The sequence below is a fragment of the Phyllobates terribilis genome, unplaced genomic scaffold, assembly GCF_046119375.1.
Source record: "Phyllobates terribilis strain yellow unplaced genomic scaffold, ASM4611937v1 Scaffold_83__1_contigs__length_6671269, whole genome shotgun sequence".
Lineage (NCBI taxonomy): Eukaryota > Metazoa > Chordata > Amphibia > Anura > Dendrobatidae > Phyllobates > Phyllobates terribilis.
In genome coordinates this window covers 6,039,713-6,049,445 of record NW_027362843.1, presented here as the reverse complement: position 1 = coordinate 6,049,445, position 9,733 = coordinate 6,039,713, and positions in this window count along the sequence as shown.

Genomic DNA, 9,733 nt, shown 5'->3' with positions numbered 1-9,733 from the left:
AGGATAAAACAACATAAATACAATTTAATAAAGCATAGGATAAAACAACATAAATACAATTTAATAAAGCATAGGTTAAAACAACATAAATACAATTTAATAAAGCATAGGATAAAACAACATAAATTCAATTTAATAAAGCATAGGATAAAACAACATAAATACATTTTAATAAAGCACAGGATAAAACAACATAAATAAAATTTAATAAAGCATAGGATAAAACAACATAAACAAAATTTAATAAAGCATAGGATAAAACAACAAAAATACAATTTAGTAAAGCATAGGATAAAACAACATAAATAAAATTTAATAAAGCATAGGATAAAACAACATAAATATAATTTAATAAAGCATAGGATAAAACAACATAAATAAAATTTAATAAAGCATAGGATAAAACAACATAAATACAATTTAATAAAGCATAGGATAAAACAACATAAATACAATTTAATAAAGCATAGGTTAAAACAACATAAATACAATTTAATAAAGCATAGGATAAAACCACAGAAATACAATTTAATAAAGCATAGGATAAAACAACATAAATACAATTTAATAAAGCATAGGACAAAACAACATAAATACAATTTAATAAAGCATAGGATAAAACAACATAAATACAATTTAATGAAACATAGGATAAACAACATAAATACAATTTAATAAAGCATAGGATAAAACAACATAAATACAATTTAATAAAGCATAGGATAAAACAACATAAATAAAATTTAATAAAGCATAGCATAAAACAACATAAATTCAATTTAATAAAGCATAGGATAAAACAACATAAATACAATTTAATAAAGCATAGGATAAAACAACATGAATACAATTTAATAAAGCATAGGATAAAACAACATAAATACAATTTAATAAAGCATAGGTTAAAACAACCTAAGTACAATTTAATAAAGCATAGGACAAAACAACATAAATACAATTTAATAAAGCATAGGTTAAAACAACATAAATAAAAGTTAATAAAGCATAGGATAAAACAACATAAATACAATTTAATAAAGCATAGGATAAAACAACATAAATACAATTTAATAAAGCATAGGATAAAACAACATAAATACAATTTAATAAAGCATAGGTTAAAACAACATAAATACAATTTAATAAAGCATAGGACAAAACAACATAAATACAATTTAATAAAGCATCGGTTAAAACAACATAAATACAAGTTAATAAAGCATAGGATAAAACAACATAAATACAATTTAATAAAGCATAGGATAAAACAACATAAATACAATTTAATAAAGCATAGGATAAAACAACATAAATACGATTTAATAAAGCATAGGTTAAAACAACATAAATACAATTTAATAAAGCATAGGATAAAACAACATAAATTCAATTTAATAAAGCATACGATAAAACAACATAAATACAATTTAATAAAGCACAGGATAAAACAACATAAATAAAATTTAATAAAGCATAGGATAAAACAACATAAACAAAATTTAATAAAGCATAGGATAAAACAACTTAAAAAAAATTTAATAAAGCATAGGATAAAACAACATAAATACAATTTAATAAAGCATAGGATAAAACAACATAAATACAATTTAATAAAGCATAGGTTAAAACAACATAAATACAATTTAATAAAGCATAGGATAAAACAACATAAATACAATTTAATAAAGCATAGGTTAAAACAACATAAATACAATTTAATAAAGCATAGGACAAAACAACATAAATACAATTTAATAAAGCATCGGTTAAAACAACATAAATACAAGTTAATAAAGCATAGGATAAAACAACATAAATACAATTTAATAAAGCATAGGATAAAACAACATAAATACAATTTAATAAAGCATAGGATAAAACAACATAAATACAATTTAATAAAGCATAGGTTAAAACAACATAAATACAATTTAATAAAGCATAGGATAAAACAACATAAATTCAATTTAATAAAGCATAGGATAAAACAACATAAATACAATTTAATAAAGCACAGGATAAAACAACATAAATAAAATTTAATAAAGCATAGGATAAAACAACATAAACAAAATTTAATAAAGCATAGGATAAAACAACAAAAATACAATTTAATAAAGCATAGGATAAAACAACATAAATAAAATTTAATAAAGCATAGGATAAAACAACATAAATATAATTTAATAAAGCATAGGATAAAACAACATAAATAAAATTTAATAAAGCATAGGATAAAACAACATAAATACAATTTAATAAAGCATAGGATAAAACAACATAAATACAATTTAATAAAGCATAGGTTAAAACAACATAAATACAATTTAATAAAGCATAGGATAAAACCACAGAAATACAATTTAATAAAGCATAGGATAAAACAACATAAATACAATTTAATAAAGCATAGGACAAAACAACATAAATACAATTTAATAAAGCATAGGATAAAACAACATAAATACAATTTAATGAAACATAGGATAAACAACATAAATACAATTTAATAAAGCTTTTTATAAAACAACATAAATACAATTTAATAAAGCATAGGATAAAACAACATAAATAAAATTTAATAAAGCATAGCATAAAACAACATAAATTCAATTTAATAAAGCATAGGATAAAACAACATAAATACAATTTAATAAAGCATAGGATAAAACAACATGAATACAATTTAATAAAGCATAGGATAAAACAACATAAATACAATTTAATAAAGCATAGGTTAAAACAACATAAATACAATTTAATAAAGCATAGGACAAAACAACATAAATACAATTTAATAAAGCATAGGTTAAAACAACATAAATAAAAGTTAATAAAGCATAGGATAAAACAACATAAATACAATTTAATAAAGCATAGGGCAAAACAACATGAATACAATTTAATAAAGCATAGGATAAAACAACATAAATACAATTTAATGAAACATAGGATAAACAACATAAATACAATTTAATAAAGCATAGGATAAAACAACATAAATTCAATTTAATAAAGCATAGGATAAAACAACATAAATACAATTTAATAAAGCATAGGATAAAACAACATGAATACAATTTAATAAAGCATAGGATAAAACAACATAAATAAAATTTAATAAAGCATAGGATAAAACAACATAAATACAATTTAATAAAGCATAGGATAAAACAACATAAATACAATTTAATAAAGCATAGGTTAAAACAACATAAATACAATTTAATAAAGCATAGGATAAAACAACATAAATACAATTTAATAAAGCATAGGTTAAAACAACATAAATACAATTTAATAAAGCATAGGACAAAACAACATAAATACAATTTAATAAAGCATCGGTTAAAACAACATAAATACAAGTTAATAAAGCATAGGATAAAACAACATAAATACAATTTAATAAAGCATAGGATAAAACAACATAAATACAATTTAATAAAGCATAGGATAAAACAACATAAATACAATTTAATAAAGCATAGGTTAAAACAACATAAATACAATTTAATAAAGCATAGGATAAAACAACATAAATTCAATTTAATAAAGCATAGGATAAAACAACATAAATACAATTTAATAAAGCACAGGATAAAACAACATAAATAAAATTTAATAAAGCATAGGATAAAACAACATAAACAAAATTTAATAAAGCATAGGATAAAACAACAAAAATACAATTTAATAAAGCATAGGATAAAACAACATAAATAAAATTTAATAAAGCATAGGATAAAACAACATAAATATAATTTAATAAAGCATAGGATAAAACAACATAAATAAAATTTAATAAAGCATAGGATAAAACAACATAAATACAATTTAATAAAGCATAGGATAAAACAACATAAATACAATTTAATAAAGCATAGGTTAAAACAACATAAATACAATTTAATAAAGCATAGGATAAAACCACAGAAATACAATTTAATAAAGCATAGGATAAAACAACATAAATACAATTTAATAAAGCATAGGACAAAACAACATAAATACAATTTAATAAAGCATAGGATAAAACAACATAAATACAATTTAATGAAACATAGGATAAACAACATAAATACAATTTAATAAAGCATAGGATAAAACAACATAAATACAATTTAATAAAGCATAGGATAAAACAACATAAATAAAATTTAATAAAGCATAGCATAAAACAACATAAATTCAATTTAATAAAGCATAGGATAAAACAACATAAATACAATTTAATAAAGCATAGGATAAAACAACATGAATACAATTTAATAAAGCATAGGATAAAACAACATAAATACAATTTAATAAAGCATAGGTTAAAACAACATAAATACAATTTAATAAAGCATAGGACAAAACAACATGAATACAATTTAATAAAGCATAGGTTAAAACAACATAAATAAAAGTTAATAAAGCATAGGATAAAACAACATAAATACAATTTAATAAAGCATAGGATAAAACAACATAAATACAAATTAATAAAGCATAGGATAAAACAACATAAATACAATTTAATAAAGCATAGGTTAAAACAACATAAATACAATTTAATAAAGCATAGGACAAAACAACATAAATACAATTTAATAAAGCATCGGTTAAAACAACATAAATACAAGTTAATAAAGCATAGGATAAAACAACATAAATACAATTTAATAAAGCATAGGATAAAACAACATAAATACAATTTAATAAAGCATAGGATAAAACAACATAAATACGATTTAATAAAGCATAGGTTAAAACAACATAAATACAATTTAATAAAGCATAGGATAAAACAACATAAATACAATTTAATAAAGCATAGGTTAAAACAACATAAATACAATTTAATAAAGCATAGGACAAAACAACATAAATACAATTTAATAAAGCATCGGTTAAAACAACATAAATACAAGTTAATAAAGCATAGGATAAAACAACATAAATACAATTTAATAAAGCATAGGATAAAACAACATAAATACAATTTAATAAAGCATAGGATAAAACAACATAAATACAATTTAATAAAGCATAGGTTAAAACAACATAAATACAATTTAATAAAGCATAGGATAAAACAACATAAATTCAATTTAATAAAGCATAGGATAAAACAACATAAATACAATTTAATAAAGCACAGGATAAAACAACATAAATAAAATTTAATAAAGCATAGGATAAAACAACATAAACAAAATTTAATAAAGCATAGGATAAAACAACAAAAATACAATTTAATAAAGCATAGGATAAAACAACATAAATAAAATTTAATAAAGCATAGGATAAAACAACATAAATATAATTTAATAAAGCATAGGATAAAACAACATAAATAAAATTTAATAAAGCATAGGATAAAACAACATAAATACAATTTAATAAAGCATAGGATAAAACAACATAAATACAATTTAATAAAGCATAGGTTAAAACAACATAAATACAATTTAATAAAGCATAGGATAAAACCACAGAAATACAATTTAATAAAGCATAGGATAAAACAACATAAATACAATTTAATAAAGCATAGGACAAAACAACATAAATACAATTTAATAAAGCATAGGATAAAACAACATAAATACAATTTAATGAAACATAGGATAAACAACATAAATACAATTTAATAAAGCATAGGATAAAACAACATAAATACAATTTAATAAAGCATAGGATAAAACAACATAAATAAAATTTAATAAAGCATAGCATAAAACAACATAAATTCAATTTAATAAAGCATAGGATAAAACAACATAAATACAATTTAATAAAGCATAGGATAAAACAACATGAATACAATTTAATAAAGCATAGGATAAAACAACATAAATACAATTTAATAAAGCATAGGTTAAAACAACATAAATACAATTTAATAAAGCATAGGACAAAACAACATAAATACAATTTAATAAAGCATAGGTTAAAACAACATAAATAAAAGTTAATAAAGCATAGGATAAAACAACATAAATACAATTTAATAAAGCATAGGATAAAACAACATAAATACAAATTAATAAAGCATAGGATAAAACAACATAAATACAATTTAATAAAGCATAGGTTAAAACAACATAAATACAATTTAATAAAGCATAGGACAAAACAACATAAATACAATTTAATAAAGCATCGGTTAAAACAACATAAATACAAGTTAATAAAGCATAGGATAAAACAACATAAATACAATTTAATAAAGCATAGGATAAAACAACATAAATACAATTTAATAAAGCATAGGATAAAACAACATAAATACGATTTAATAAAGCATAGGTTAAAACAACATAAATACAATTTAATAAAGCATAGGATAAAACAACATAAATTCAATTTAATAAAGCATAGGATAAAACAACATAAATACAATTTAATAAAGCACAGGATAAAACAACATAAATAAAATTTAATAAAGCATAGGATAAAACAACATAAACAAAATTTAATAAAGCATAGGATAAAACAACAAAAATACAATTTAATAAAGCATAGGATAAAACAACATAAATAAAATTTAATAAAGCATAGGATAAAACAACATAAATATAATTTAATAAAGCATAGGATAAAACAACATAAATAAAATTTAATAAAGCATAGGATAAAACAACATAAATACAATTTAATAAAGCATAGGATAAAACAACATAAATACAATTTAATAAAGCATAGGTTAAAACAACATAAATACAATTTAATAAAGCATAGGATAAAACCACAGAAATACAATTTAATAAAGCATAGGATAAAACAACATAAATACAATTTAATAAAGCATAGGACAAAACAACATAAATACAATTTAATAAAGCATAGGATAAAACAACATAAATACAATTTAATGAAACATAGGATAAACAACATAAATACAATTTAATAAAGCATAGGATAAAACAACATAAATACAATTTAATAAAGCATAGGATAAAACAACATAAATAAAATTTAATAAAGCATAGCATAAAACAACATAAATTCAATTTAATAAAGCATAGGATAAAACAACATAAATACAATTTAATAAAGCATAAGATAAAACAACATGAATACAATTTAATAAAGCATAGGATAAAACAACATAAATACAATTTAATAAAGCATAGGTTAAAACAACATAAATACAATTTAATAAAGCATAGGACAAAACAACATAAATACAATTTAATAAAGCATAGGTTAAAACAACATAAATAAAAGTTAATAAAGCATAGGATAAAACAACATAAATACAATTTAATAAAGCATAGGATAAAACAACATAAATACAATTTAATAAAGCATAGGATAAAACAACATAAATACAATTTAATAAAGCATAGGTTAAAACAACATAAATACAATTTAATAAAGCATAGGACAAAACAACATAAATACAATTTAATAAAGCATCGGTTAAAACAACATAAATACAAGTTAATAAAGCATAGGATAAAACAACATAAATACAATTTAATAAAGCATAGGATAAAACAACATAAATACAATTTAATAAAGCATAGGATAAAACAACATAAATACGATTTAATAAAGCATAGGTTAAAACAACATAAATACAATTTAATAAAGCATAGGATAAAACAACATAAATTCAATTTAATAAAGCATAGGATAAAACAACATAAATACAATTTAATAAAGCACAGGATAAAACAACATAAATAAAATTTAATAAAGCATAGGATAAAACAACATAAACAAAATTTAATAAAGCATAGGATAAAACAACAAAAATACAATTTAATAAAGCATAGGATAAAACAACATAAATACAATTTAATAAAGCATAGGATAAAACAACATAAATATAATTTAATAAAGCATAGGATAAAACAACATAAATAAAATTTAATAAAGCATAGGATAAAACAACATAAATACAATTTAATAAAGCATAGGATAAAACAACATAAATACAATTTAATAAAGCATAAGATAAAACAACATAAATACAATTTAATAAAGCATAGGATAAAACAACATAAATACAATTTAATAAAGCATAGGATAAAACAACATAAATAAAATTTAATAAAACATAGGTTAAAACAACATAAATACAATTTAATAAAGCATAGGACAAAACAACATAAATACAATTTAATAAAGCATAGTTTAAAACAACATAAATACAATTTAATAAAGCATAGGATAAAACCACCGAAATACAATTTAATAAAGCATAGGATAAAACTACATAAATACAATTTAATAAAGCATAGGACAAAACAACATAAATACAATTTAATAAAGCATAGGATAAAACAACATAAATACAATTTAATGAAACATAGGATAAACAACATAAATACAATTTAATAAAGCATAGGACAAAACAACATAAATACAATTTAATAAAGCATATGTTAAAACAACATAAACACAATTTAATAAAGCATAAGATAAAACAACATGAATATAATTTAGTAAAGCATAAGATAAAACAACATGAATACAATTTAATAAAGCATAGGTTTAAACAACATAAATACAATTTAAGAAAGCATAGGATAAAACTACATAAATACATTTTAATAAAGCATAGGATAAAACAACATAAACACAATTTAATAAAGCATAGGTTAAAACAACATAAATACAATTTAATAAAGCATAGGACAAAACAACATAAATACAATTTAATAAAGCATAGGATAAAACAACATAAATACAATTTATAAAGCATAGGATAAAACAACATAAATACAATTTAATAAAGCATAGGATAAAACAACATAAATACAATTTAATAAAGCATAGGATAAAACAACATAAATACAATTTAATAAAGCATAGGCTAAAACTACATAAATACAATTTAATAAAGCATAGGATAAAACAAATTAAATACAATTTAATAAAGCATAGGATAAAACAACATAAATTCAATTTAATAAAGCATAGGATAAAACAACATAAATACAATGTAATAAAGCATAGGATAAAACAACATAAATACAATTTAATAAAGCATAAGATAAAACAACATGAATACCATTTAATAAAGCTTAGGTTAAAACAACATAAATATAATTTAATAAAGCATAGGATAAAACAACATAAATACAATTTAATAAAGCATAGGTTAAAACAACATAAATACAATTTAATAAAGCATAGGATAGAACAACATAAATACAATTTAATAAAGCATAGGACAAAACAACATAAATACAATTTAATAAAGCATATGTTAAAGCAACATAAATACAATTTAATAAAGCATCGGTTAAAACAACATAAATACAATTTAATAAAGCATAGGATAAAACAACATAAATACAATTTAATAAAGCATAGGATAAAACAACATAAATACAATTTAATAAAGCATAGGATAAAACAACATAAATACAATTTAATAGAGCATAGGACAAAACAACATAAATACAATTTATAAAGCATAGGATAAAACAACATAAATACAATTTAATAAAGCATAAGATAAAACAACATAAATACAATTTAATAAAGCATAGGATAAAACCACATAAATACAATTTAATAAAGCACAGGATAAAACAACATAAATACAATTTAATAAAGCATAGGATACAACAACATAAATACAATTTAGTAAAGCATAGGTCAAAATAACATAAATACAATTTAATAAAGCATAGGATAAAACAACATAAATACAATTTAATAAAGCATTGGATAAAACAACATAAATACAATTTAATAAAGCATAGGATAAAACAACATAAATACA